The sequence below is a fragment of the Salmo salar genome, chromosome 22, assembly GCF_965601325.2.
Source record: "Salmo salar chromosome 22, fSalSal1, whole genome shotgun sequence".
In the NCBI taxonomy this organism is placed as follows: domain Eukaryota; kingdom Metazoa; phylum Chordata; class Actinopteri; order Salmoniformes; family Salmonidae; genus Salmo; species Salmo salar.
In genome coordinates, this window is record NC_138312.1 from 24741907 (window position 1) to 24756984 (window position 15078).

The window sequence follows — 15078 nt, forward strand, 5'->3', positions numbered from 1 at the left end:
TATTAATCTACTCACATAATTCTTTTAATATTTTTTGATTGGTTTGGGATTTGCATTTTCTCCTGTAAAAATATATCTGACAATCCACATTAAATTGCTTGAAATGTTGTACACCTGTCAATATGCTCATTTGGCAAACATGAGTACACCAGAATCCAAAATGTACATTGTTTTTTTCCAACTGGCTATATGATGTACTTTAATTCAAATGTTTATCTATATGTATTCACGTCTGTGTGCACTGGCATAGAATGCAATGTAAATGCTCAAGACAGTATAATGATAATCTCTAACAATTGTTGAGCAATAGTTTACTGTGAATTATGATGCTCTATTGAATTATTAACTACTAAGAAAAACTGCACTGACTTAAATGCTCTGTAAAGTGTTTATTTTTTCAGTATTTGTTTAAGATTTAAAATAATGTTCCAGTTATAGAGGGCTACTATGTCTACATCATATATAGTACCAGTCAAAAGTTTGGACACACCTACTCATTCAAGTTTTTATTTTCTACATTGTAAAGCAATAGTGAAGACATCAAAACTCTAAAATAATAACACATATGACATCATGTAGTAACCACAAAAGTGTTAAACAAATAAATTATATACATGATTATATACAGTACCAGTCAAAAGTTTGGACACAGCTACTCATTCAAGGGTTTTTCTTTATTTTTACAATTTTTTACATTGTGGACATCAAAACGATGAAATAACACACATGGAATCATGTAGTAACCAAAAAAGTTTTGGAATGCATTTCAATTAACAGGTGTGCCTTGTTAATTTGTTGAATTTCTTTCCTTCTTAATGTGTTTGAACCAATCAGTAGTGTTGTGACAAGGAAGAGGGGGTATACAGAAGATTGCCCTATTTGGTTAAAGACCAAGTCCATATTATGGCAAGAGCAGCTCAAATAAGCAAAGAGAAACGATAGTCCATCATTACTTTAAGACATGAAGGTCAGTCAATCCGGAAAATGTCAAGAACTTTGAAAGTTTCTTCAAGTGCAGCCGCAAAAATCATCAAGCGCTATGATGAAACTGGCTCTCATGAGGACCGCCACAGGAAAGGAAGACCCAGAGTTACCTCTGCTGCAGAGGATACGGTCATTAGAATTAACTGCACCTGAGATTGCAGCCCAAATAAATGCTTCACAGAGTTTAAGTAACAAACACATCTCAACATTAACTGTTCAGAGGAGACTGCGTGAATCAGGCCTTCATGGTCGAATTGCTGCAAAGAAACCACTACTAAAGGACAACAATAAGAAGAAGAGACTTTCTTAGGCCAAGAAACACGAGCAATGGACATTAGACTGGTGGAAATCTGTCCTTTGGTCTGATGAGCCCAATTTGAGATTTTTCGTTCCAACCGCAGTGTCTTTGTGAGACGCAGAGTAGGTGAACGTATGATATTCTCATGTGTGGTTCCCACCGTGAAGCATGGAGGAGGAGTTGTGATGGTGTGTGGGTGCTTTGCTGCTGACACTGTCTGTGATTTATTTAGAATTCAAGGCACACTTAACCAGCATTGCTACCACAGCATTCTGCATCGATACGCCATCCCATCTGGTTTGTGCTTAGTTGGACTAGCATTTGTTTCTCAACAGGACAAGGACCCAAAACGCACCTGGCTGTGTAAGGGCTATTTGACCAAGGAGAGTGATGGAGTACTGCATCAGATGACCTGGCCTCCACAATCACCCGACTTCAACCCAATTGAGATAGTTTGGGATGGGTTGGACCGCAGAATGAAGGAAAAGCAGCCAAAAAGTTCTCAGCATATGTGGGAACTCCTTCAAGACTGTTGGAAAAGCATTCCTCATGAGGCTGGTTGAGAGAATGCCAAGCGTGTGCAAAGCTGTCATCAAGGCAAAGGGTGGCTACTTTTAAGAATCTCAAATCTAAAATATATTTAGATTTGGTTAAAACTTTTTTGGGTTACTACATGACTCCATATGTGTTATTTCATAGTTTTGATGTCTACAATGTAGAAAATAGTAAAAATAGAGAAAAACCCTTGAATGAGTAGGTATGTCCCAACTTTTGACTGGTACTGGATATAATCATGTATATAATGTATGAAACATAACATGATATGTATTGCAAAAATATCCATCATCCACGTTCAATCATTGTACATTTTGTAAAATAGCATATATTTTTCTAGATTATAAAATATAACCAACCATAGCTCTTTTTGCCAAACATTACGACAATAAATGTTCTTGTCGTGAGACACCAACAACCTTAGATAAAGTAGTTATTCTTGTCCATAAAACATTGGAACCCATCAATTTTCCATAAACTTACCACAAATCTTGATTCTGGGTAGTAGGTCTTGCCCCTCTTTTACCAGAATGGAAATGTACAATATCCTGTGCTGTTGCTCTGTGTGTGTTTGGAAGATCACTGCAGCATCCTGACAGATGTTGGTATCATGGCCATGGCTAAATCCAACTTGTATCAAAACCAGGATCCTGGATTATCTGCCACTGCCATCAGCGACATCTGCCAGGAAAATGGGTGCCCCTGCAGTAGGAGAATGTGTGGGAGAGTTAGTGTGTGAGTGATTGTGCATGTGCTGTGCGTTTGTTGGTGTATGTCTGTATCAATAAGTAAGTCATTCAATTAGTTTAAGTGTGTTTTCGATGGCAGAAAAGTCCACCAAATAAAGGGACAATTTCAATTCAAATCAAATTTGATTGGTCACATACACATGTTTAGCAGATATGTTATTTCGAGTGTAGCGAAATGCTTGTGTTTCTAGCTCCAACAGTGCAGTAATATCTAACAAGTAATATCTAACAATTTCACAACAATACACAATATTTGGACGAGCAATGTCGGAGTGGCATAGACTAAAATACAGTAGAATAGAATACAGTATATACATACGAGATGAGTAATGCAAAATATGTAAACATTATTAAAGTGATTAGTGTTCCATTATGAAAGTGGCCAGTGATTTCAATGTATGTACAGTCGTGGCCAAAAGTTTTGAGAATGACACAAATATTCATTTTCACAAAGTCTGCTCCCTAAGTTTGTATGATGTCAATTTGCATATACTCCAGAATGTTATGAAGAGTGATCAGATGAATTGCAATAAATTGCAAAGTCCCTCTTTGCCATGCAAATTAACTGAATCCCCCAAAAACATTTTCACTGCATTTCAGCCCTGCCACAAAAGGACCAGCTGACATCATGTCAGTGATTCTCTCATTAACACAGGTGTGAGTGTTGACGAGGACAAGGCTGGAGATCACTCTGTCATGCTGATTGAGTTCGAATAACAGACTGGAAGCTTCAAAAGGAGGGTGGTGCTTGGAATCATTGTTCTTCCTCTGTCAAACATGGTTATCTGCAAGGAGACACATGCCGTCATCATTGCTTTGCACAAAAAGGGCTTCACAGGCAAGGATATTGTTGCCAGTAAGATTGCACCTAAATCAACCATTTATTGGATCATCAAGAACTTCAAGGAGAGCGGTTCAATTGTTGTGAAGAAGGCTTCAGGGCACCCAAGAAAGTCCAGTAAGTGCCAGGACCGTCTCCTAAAGTTGATTCAGCTGCGGGATCGGGGCACCACCAGTACAGAGCTTGCTCAGGAATGGCAGAAGGCAGGTGTGAGTGCATCTGCACGCACAGTGAGGCGAAGGCTTTTGGAGGATTGCCTGGTGTCAAGAAGGGCAGCAAAGAAGCCACTTCTCTCCAGGAAAAACATCAGGGACAGACTGATATTCTGCAAAAGGTACAGGGATTGGACTGCTGAGGACTGCGGTAAAGTCATTTTCTCTGATGAATCCCCTTTCCGATTTTTTGGGGCATCCAGAAAAAAGCTTGTCCGGAGAAGACAAGGTGAGCGCTACCATCAGTCCTGTATCATGCCAACAGTAAAGCATCCTGAGACCATTCATGTGTGGGGTTGCTTCTCAGCCAAGGGAGTGGGCTCACTCACAATTTTGCCTAAGAACACAACCATGAATAAAGAATGGTACCAACACTTCCTCTGAGAGCAACTTCTCCCAACCATCCAGGAACAGTTTGGTGACAAACATTGCCTTTTCCAGCATGATGGAGCACATTGCCATAAGGCAAAGTGATAACTAAGTGGCTCGGGGAACAAAACATCGATACTTTGGGTCCATGGCCAGGAAACTCCCCAGATTTTAATCCCATTGAGAACTTGTGGTCAATCCTCAAGAGGCGGGTGGACAAACAAAAACCCACGTATCTGTAAAAGTTTGTGAGGGTTTTAGGTGCCAAGCCACATTTCTTCAGCCTCCTGCGGTTGAAGAGGCGCTGTTGTGCCTTCTTCACCACACTGGCTGTGTGGGTGAACCATTTCAGTTTGTCAGTGATGTATGCCGAGGAACTTGGATCTTTCCACCTTTTCGACTGCGGTCCCATTGATGTGGATAAGGGGGGTGCTCTCTCTGCTGTTTCCTTAAGTCCACGATCAGCTCCTTTGTTTTGTTGACGTTGAGTGAGAGGTTATTTTCCTGGCACCCCACTCCGAGGGCCCTCACCTCCTCCCTGTAGGCTGTTTTGTCGTTGTTGGTAATCAGGCCTACCACTGTTGTGTCGTCTGCAAACTTGATGACTGAGTTGGAGGCGTGCGTAGCCATGCAGTCATGGGTGAACAGGGAGTACAGGAGGGGGCTGAGCACACACCCTTGTGGGGCCCATGTGTTGAGGATCAGCGGAGGGAGGAGGCCTGTCAGGAACTCCAGGACCCAGTTGCACAGGGCGGGATTCAGACCCAGGGCCCGAGCTTAATGATGAGCTTGGAGGGTACTATGGTGTTGAATGCTGAGCTGTAGTCGATGAACAGCATTCTTACATAGGTATTCCTCTTGTCCAGATGGGATAGGGCAGTGTGCAGTGAGATGGAGATTGCATCGTCTGTGGATCTATTGGGGCGGTAAGAAAATTGAAGTTTGTCTTCTAGGGTGTCAGGTAAAGTAGAGGTGATATGATCCTTGACTAGTCTCTCAAAGCACTTCATGATGACAGAGGTGAGTGCTCCGGGGAGATAGTAATTTAGTTCAGTTACCTTTGCTTTCTTGGGTACAGGAACAATGGTGGCCATCTTGAAGCATGTGGGGGCAGCAGACTGGGATAGATTGAATATGTCCGTAAACACTCCAGCCAGCTGGTCTGTGCATGCTCTGAGGACGCGGCTAGGGATGCCGTCTGGCCCGGCAGCCTCGCGAGGGTTAGCACGCTTAAATGTCTTACTCACATTGGCGATGGAGTAGGAGAGCCCACAGTCCTTGGTAGCTGGCGCGTTGGTGGCACTGTGTTTTCCTGTGTTATCCTGTGTTATCCTCAAATCGTGGCCGATGTGGGCAACTACAAAGGATGGATGTCATTTCACATTACCTGACAGTCACTTAGGGAAGATTGTAGGAAGATTGTATGGTCGTATAATTTAGGGAGTCACAGGTGTTACAGTATCACTGTAATGTCATCTGTTGATCAGAATAAATATATATATTATAATTTCCTCCATTAAGTACACCTTTGAATTAAGCAATAGACTGAATATGCAAACAGAAGCGTACTCCTTCACTTTCAATTGGGGTCCAGAAAATTCATATTGAAGGAACATTTTAGAGAGTCTGTGGTTTAAATGGATTAGATTAGTGTTAGTCACAACAAACAAGCACACTGGCAGTAGCTACTCATGTCATGCAGAAACTAGAACTAACCGATTATGTTTCTCTTTTTGGTTATATGCAAGACCTGACCTATTTATCCCCGTTGCTATGATTTTTGGTTGGATAAGAAAACTAAAGACATCTGGGTAACGCTTTACATTAAGTTGCCCTTATTACTATGTAACTACACAGTAATAACTGTAAATACATAGTAGTTACATAGATATTGCTATGTAATTACATGCTAATAGAGTTGTAGCGGTCTTGGCTATTACACAATTGGAACAAAGAATGTGTTATTTGCTTTAGGTTATTCCATATCAAATAAAATATTATCTGTCACATGCGACGAATACAACAGGTGTAGACTTTACCATGAAATGCTTACTTACAAGCCCTTTCCTAAGAATGCAGAGTTAAAAAGTAACAAAAAAAGAAGCAAATAAGAAAATAAAAAAAGGAAATAGTAACACAATAAAATAACAAAACTGAAATTATGCCAAAGCGATTTCTGCGTAGTGCACCTTTAAGACCTGAGTTAAAGGCTATACCAAATCAAGTCTAATGTATGAACAATGTACACATACTAGTACACAATGTACACATGTAGTAACACATACTTGTAATTACTATGTACCATGTAATTACTATGTAGTTACAATGTAATAACCTTTGCAGACAATAGGATAACCAGGAGACAGGAGAACATTAAGTATACCCATTTTAATTACATTGTACTTACAATATAACCATCTTTAACAACCAACTCGGTAATTACAATGTTTGTACAAAGGATATACATGTATTTACACTGTACTTACCCAGGACCAAGCAAAGTGAAGTGATATTGTTTATTATCTATGTAGATACAATGCAACAACCTTTGCAGACACTAGGCTAACCAGCAGAAATTAGGAGACAGGAATACATTTTTCAGTTTGACTTTTCTTTCATGGATTTCACAAATAATTATATTCAAACCATTCAAATACAATTCCCCATTTCAGACTCAAAGCAATAGCTAACTAATTTTGTCTTACTAACGCAGAGTGGAACACAGGGCGCATTCTCAGAACATGTGCAGATCAGCTGGCAGGCATATTCACAGTAATTTTCAACCTCTCCTTGTCCCAGTCTGTAATCCCCACATGTTTTAAAATGACAACCATCATTCCTGTTCCCAAGAACTCTAAGGCTTCATACCACAATGCCTACCACCCTGTAGCACTCACATCTGTAATCATGAAGCGCTTTGAAAGGATGATTATGGCACACATCAACTCCATCATCCCAGACACCCACTCCAATTTGCGTACTACCCGAACAGATCCATAGACGACGCAATCTCAATTGCACTCCACACTGCCCTCACCCACCTAGATAAGAGGAATAGCTATGTGAGAACGCTGTTCATTGACTACAGCTCAATGTTCAACATCATTGTCCCCTTCCAAGCTTGTCACCAAGCTTAGGACCCTGGGACTGAATACCTACTTCTGCTTCTGGATCCTGGACTTCCTGACTGGCCGACCCCGGATAGTGAGGATAAGCAACATCTCGTCCGCCACACTGATCCTCAACACGGGGGCTTAACAGGTGTGTGTGCTTATTCTTCGCCTGTACTTCCTGTTCACCCACGACTGCATAACCACGCATGACTTCAACACCATCATCAAGTTTGCTGATGACACGACATGGTAGGCCTGATCACCAACGATGATGAGACAGCCTACAGGGAGGAAGACAGTTACCTGGGAGTGTGATGCCGGGACAACAACCTCTCCCTCAATGTCAGTAAGACCAAGGAGCTGATCGTGGACTACATGAAACTGTGGGGCGAGCAAGCCCCATCCACATCGACGGGGCTGCATTTGAGCGGGTCGAGAGCTTCAAGTTCCTCGGGGTCCAAATCATTAAGAACTTAAAATGGTCCACACACACATACAGAGTCGTGAAGACACCGCCTCTTTCCCCTCAGGAGGTTGAAAAAGCTTGGCATGGGCCCTCAAATCCTCAAAATGTTCTATACCTGCACCCTTGAGAGCATCTTGATTGGCTGCATCACTGCTTGGTAAGGCATCAGCACCACCCTCGATTACATGGCACCACAGAGTGTGGTGTGGACAGCTAGTTCATATGCCTTGCGACGGTGATATATAGGCCTAAAGGCTGAGTCAATAAGACACACATTTGTTTCATCACAAAACCGGAGAGAACCTCTATCCGGTGAGGTCCACAAAGCATATTGCATGTAACAAACAGTTACATGACCTACAGCATGGTCAAGTAAGATAACGTTTCAGACATTTTTGGACGACTAACCAACTATTGATTTAGAATCACGGAGTTACCGAAAGTCGCAAAAAACAGGAGCTGCCTCCACTTTTCCAGCACAATTCAACTTCAACATTTCAACATCATCAAATCACCTATGCTTAGTCTAATACAGTGACAACTATAATATACCAAAACAATTTAGTCCAATCACCGTAAGCTAAATATGGTTCAAAATATGTCCATGGTTCTGATTTCTGTGTGTGTGTTCGTGCAAGTACAAAACATTTGTTGACTCACCCTACTCGTAGAGAAATGCCATGGCCATCCTCCTCTCTTTCATGTTGACGAAACGGTCTATCACTCTCTCATACAGTCTTTCATTTTTTGTTCATCCTCTCAGGCCATGGCCACAATATATGAACTAATGGTTGGATCAGAATCGCCATTATAATCATTGGCCAGTATGGAGAATTAAGTAAAACCACAAGTCCAGATCCCTATCTCTATCCATGGCTAATTTATGAAAGCGCCAATTTTAGCTAGCTAACTATCCACCGGAGGACAACACAACGAGATGCAACAAATCAAGATGTTTCTGTTAATGACATATGCTCTCGATGCGATTTGATAGGAGTGACGCAACAGCACCTCTTCCACCTCAGGAGGCTTAAGTAATGTGGCTTAACACCTAAAACCCTCACAAACCTTTACAGATACACAATTGTGAGCATCCTGTCGGGCTGTATGACCGCCTAGTATGGCAACTGCACCGCCCACAACCGCAAAGATCTCCAGAGGGTGGTGCGGTCTGCCCAAAACATTACCGCGGGCAAACTTCCCACCCTCCTGGACACCTACAGCACCCGATGCCATAGGAAGGCAAAAAAGTTCATCAAAGACATCAACCACCCGAGCCACTGCCTGTTCACCATGCTATCATCCAGAAGGCGAGGTTAGTACAGGTGCATCAAAGCGGGGACCAAGAGGCTGAAAAACAGCTTCTATCTCAAGGCCATCAGACTGCTAAACAGCCATCACTAGCACATCAGAGGCAGCTGCCTATAGACATAGATTAGGAATCACTGGCCACTTTAATAATGTTCCGTATGTAGCGTTACTCATCTCATATGTATACACCGCACTCCACACTATTCTACGGTATCTTAGTCACTTTTAAATTGTGTTTACATATTGCATCACTCATTTCATATGTATATACTGTATTGTATTTTAGACTACACCACTGACTGTTAAACAGCCATCTCCAGCACATCAGAGGCTGCTGCCTATAGAAATAGATTAGGAATCACTAGCCACTTTAATAATGTCTCCGTATTTTGCATTACTCATTTCATATGTATAAACTGTACTCCACACTATTCTATGGTATCTTAGTCCCTTTAATTGTTTATAAATATTGCAGAATCCATCTCATATGTATATACTGTACTCTATACTATGCCACTGTATCTTAGTCTAATGCCGCCGTGAAACTTTGATCTCATACAAGAACACCGGTGATGTGAGAAAGTCTGATCTATTAAAAGGATACTTCACGATTTTGACAATGAAGCCCTTTATCTACTTCCCCAGAGTCAGATGAACTTGTGTCTCTACATCCAGTATAAAGGAAGTTGCTAACTAGCGTTAGCGCAATTGCTAACTAGTGTTAGCGCAATGACATGAAGTCTATGGTTACTGCTAACATGTTAGGTGATACTGTAGACTTCCAGTCATTTCGTTAACGCTAGTTAGCATTGGCTCATGAAACTACCACTAACTTTCTTCATACTGGATGCAGAAACATAAACATGGAATACATGAGTTCATCTGACCCTGGGCAAGTCGATAAAGGGTTTCCTTGACAAAATCCCGATGTGTCCCTTTAAATGATTGCATGTAGGATGAGATTTGTGGCATACATATATAACATTAATGTTATAATGCAAGGATTGATTAAATCAGAAGCTGTGCACCAATTAATTAAATATATACATTAATAATTTGTATTTTATTCAAATTAAGTTCTGTTGAATTCATGTATCTGCATTGGAGCTAGATGGAAAGGCAAGGTGTAATAAAAAACTGCATTCATGATTACATACAAAGCTAACTCTCTCTCCTCTGCTCTCATCCTTCTAGACCTATCTGCTGCCTTTGATACTGTGAACCATCAGATCCTCCTCTCCACCCTCTCCGAGTTGGGCATCTCCGGCGCGGCCCACACTTGGATTGCGTCCTACCTGACAGGTCGCTCCTACCAGGTGGCGTGGCAAGAATCTGTCTCCGCACCATGCGCTCTCACCACTGGTGTCCCCCAGGGCTCTGTTCTAGGCCCTCTCCTATTCTCGCTATACACCAAGTCACTTGGCTCTGTCATATCCTCACATGGTCTCTCCTATCATTGCTATGCAGACGACACACAATTAATCTTCTCCTTTCCCCCTTCTGATAACCAGGCGGCGAATCGCATCTCTGCATGTCTGTCAGACATATCAGTGTGGATGACGGATCACCACCTCAAGCTGAACCTCGACAAGACGGAGCTGCTCTTCCTCCCGGGGAAGGACTGCCCGTTCCATGATCTCGCCATCACGGTTGACAACTCCCTTGTGTCCTCCTCCCAGAGTGCTAAGAACCTTGGTGTGATCCTGGACAACACCCTGTCGTTCTCCACTAACATCAAGGCGCTACAAGACCATGGTGATTGCCTACGGAGCTGTGAAGGGAACGGCACCTCCATACCTTCAGGCTCTGATCAGGCCCTACACCCAAACAAGGGCACTGCGTTCATCCACCTCTGGCCTGCTGGCCCCCCTACCTCTGAGGAAGCACAGTTCCCGCTCAGCCCAGTCAAAACTGTTCGCTGCTCTGGCAGCCCAATGGTGGAACAAGCTCCCTCACGACGCCAGGACAGCGGAGTCAATCACCACCTTCCGGAGACACCTGAAACCCCACCTCTTTAAAGAATACCTGGGATAGGATAAAGTAATCCTTCTAACCCCCCCCCCCCCCCCCTTAAAAGATTTAGATGCACTATTGTAAAGTGGTTGTTCCACTGGATATCATAAGGTGAATGCACCAATTTGTAAGTCGCTCTGGATAAGAGCGTCTGCTAAATGACTTAAATGTAAATGTAAATGTACATGGAACTGACAATACCGATTGTGGTTTGTGTAACACTTAATTGTGCACTTTCCCTCACAGTTACTGCTTGATTACACAGCAATACTTCATTGTTTGCTGATTTCATATTGATTAAACATTTTTGAAAGCACTATGTGTCCCTATTGTAGACTGCAATTACACAGTACCTGGTAATAGTTGCCATGCAATTACATAGTTTTAGCGCCAACTAATAAGAGGGAAAGGACTAGATCTCTGGTGAGAGAAGAGCTGAAGCAGACAGACATCACATAGTCCACCAATTCCTCTCAGCCATCTTAATGAGCTAACTGGGTGAATCACCTGATAAGACGTTTGAGATTCTGATCAGCCTTGGTACCAATACGATACAGCTTAGACTATCTTTCAGGGTTGTCCTGGAATGAGACATTGCGTCTCCTCTGAACACATCAATGCAACAATCACATGGCACAGATATTTAATCTCCTATTTTCCCACAATTGTTCAATTTAATGATTGTGTCTTAACGAAATGGTACATTTAATGTATTTGTATCATTATTATGTAATCCTCTTGTGCAGATAAACATGAAAACATGAAGGAAAAAAAATATAATAATTTTATCGTTGTCCATTTGCACCATACTGTAAAAATGGACAACGATAAAGGCGATCAATGAAATTACTATCTCGAAATGACATCATTGCAACCAGGGATGGGCAAAAATGACTAAATACAATTACAAAATACAATACAAAAATACCATAAAGATCAATGTATCAAAATAAACTACAACATACTTGTATTTTAAAATGTATATAATTAAAATACAAGTATTTTGTATTACAGAAATACATTTGCAAGTAGCTGGCCCGAACAGCAACAACATTCTCAATAACGTTTACAGAAATGTTTTACTTGCTATGACTGGCATACTGTAAGTGTTGTTCAAGTACCTTGTTGAACGCACTGACTGTAAATCACTCTGGATAAGAGTGTCTGCTAAATGACCAAAATGTAAATGTATATGTAAAAATGAACATACCAAATTGAACTACAAAGCACACTGGGTATTATTATTGCCATTGTTTCAGTGGCATGTCTAGATGGGATACAGCTTAACCTAATTCTCCTAAACCTGGTGCGAAAAGTCAATTTTTCCAAAAGCTGTATCTCATCTAGACAAAACCTTGTTTCGGGGTGGAGCTCGTTCGAATAATACTCAGCATGCTTTGAAATTTTTACAAATATTTTAATAATAATTTTTAGATTTAGTTCATTTAGCAGACTATCTTATCACACCATGGTGCCATCAGACTTCTGATACCAAACGTAGGGTGGAAAGGGGCAAAATAATACCGATATAAAAAAATGGTAAAGAAAAGTATTTTCTATTTCGAAAATACTATTTACAACTCTCGAAAGTATCTTGTTACTAAAATACATTGGAGTGTAGTTCAGTCCAGTGTATACAAATGACAAAATACTCAGAAGTGATTGAAATGACATATTTCAAATACAAGTAACAGAAATACTGATAATCTCTGATTGCATACAGTTTTCTTTGGGTTAGTCCCTTAACTGCACACACAGAACTAACATCAACAACATGCATGCCAGTCTTTTCTGGTTAAGGGGTAACTAGAGATGAACTGCTTCTCTTCAAGTTTTTATGAGAAATACTACTGTGATGAAAATTCAAGATTGTTTGCATAATTAAACAACATACAGTTCAGACAACCATACATACCCCACAAGACATGCCACCAGGGGTCTCTTCACAGTCTCCAAGTCCAAAATGACTTCACGGCAACGCACAGTATTATACAGAGCCATGATCGCACGGAACTCCCTTCCATCTCCAATTACTCAAGCAAACAGCAAAATTACATAAAACAAATGGATAAAACAACTCATGGCACAAAAGGGACTGTGAAATGACACACTGACACACTATCACCCACACATTATTCTTTAGTTGTATTGTTTGTATATTGCTGTATTTTCTTATTTGTGTGACTGTTCTTGTCAATCAGTGTTTTGTTACTTGTCATGTTTTATGTTTTTGTGTGGACCCCAGGAAGAATACTTGATGCTTCGTCAAAAGCTGATGGGGATCCGAATAAACCAATAAACTAATAGTCAGTCCACTGTTTCAGGTTTATTGAATTATAATGCACACATGTGAATATATGGATATTACTGAAAAATAACTCAATGACATTTGGTATTGATAACAATCCCCCATGACGTTTCACCAGCAGCAGAAACATTACTGATTATACACACAGTAATTTAATGCCCAATGATCAACATTTTGTCTAGAGTGCAGATACAGTGCAGATACATACCACTGCAACTTTGTGGCAGTCAACTGCAAAAAGGGTGGAGACTTGACTAGTTTTTTGCAAAGGTCTTGCCAAGGTAAGTGGGGTTACCATGGTGAGAAGTTCAACGTCAGTAGCCTACAGACAGACATAATATTTGAAAGTATCACCCAAACTTATTTTGGTTGCAAGATGCTAGACTCTGTTTTTGTATTTTACAATGGGGGCGGGGGGATCATTCACCTGCCAGCACCCTAAATCTTGCAGTTTGTTTATCAAATTCAGTTGGGAATCTCAGGGCGTAGGCCTTCCACCATCCCATTTCCGATTGAAAGGGGAATAGATTGCTTGGAATAGATTTTCTTGGAAATGTGTTGCAGAGTGTCTCCTCACAGCCTAGGCCCAATTTTCAATTGGTACATGAATCACTATAGTAGTGCCACTTTTAGAAAAGCCATTTTAATTTATATAGGGAAATTGTCTAGGGAATGAATGTCAACAAGATGGTCTTATATTATAGCCTCGCTTGTCAGTTTCTACTGCTGCCTTACTAAAGTCACACTGAGTCTACCACCAGAAGAGGGTGTTGAAGACACATGAAAAAGGTATGATCAAATTGGGACATACTGCCCCCAAATGGATAGAAAACTATACTACAGCCTGGATATTTATCTTGTTGGACATATTGTAAGTTGAGCAGGGATCTGATTTTCATGTAATTTCATTTCAACCAGTTACGCAATAAATGATGCAGGCTACTAGAAATTCAAATGAAACAGTTTATGATTTTGGTGATACAAAATACTTACTTACGTAGGCCCATTGCCCCAGGCAGAGCGTAGGCCATAAAAAACACAGCTAGCAATGAGGAAAGCGTAATTTTAAATATTACTATTATACATTTTATTTATTTATTTATTTATTCTATTATTACATTTTATGCATACAAATGATACCCATCCACCCCAAAAAACATGTTGGAGGAAACAATGTACACCTGGTGACCGCACGCGCATGCACGTTGACACAGGAGTCGTGACAGCAAGATGGGACAAGGACATAATGGCCGGCCAAACCCTCCCCTAACTCGGACGACGCTGAGCCAATCGTGGGTTGCCTCATGGGTCTCCCGGTGAGCAAGGGTATCGAACTAGCATCTATAGCAACGCAGTTTGCACTACGATGCAGTGTCTTAGACCACTACGCCACTCGGGAGGCTCCATCCACAAAGTTTTGATTGCTTATCAATTGCCCTGTTGTCATTGAGACTGGTGTTTTGCGGGTACTATTTAATGAAGCTGCCAGTTGAGGACTTGTGAGGCGTCTGTTTCTCAAACTAGACACTAATGTACTTGCTCAGTTGTGCACCGGGCCTCCCACTCCTCTTTCTATTCTGATTAGAGCCAGTTTGCGCTGTTTTGTGAAGGGAGTAGTACACAGCGTTGTACGAGATCTTCAGTTTCTTGGCAGTTTCATGGAATAGTTTCTTGGCAGTTTCATGGAATAGCTTTTATTTCTCAGAACAAGAACAGACTGACAAGTTTCAGAAGAAAGGTCTTTGTTTCTAACCATTTTGAGCCTGTAATCGAACCCACAAATGCTGATGGTCCAGATAGTCAACTTGTCTAAAGAAGGACAGTTTTATTGCTTCTTAAATCAGAACAACAGTTTTCAG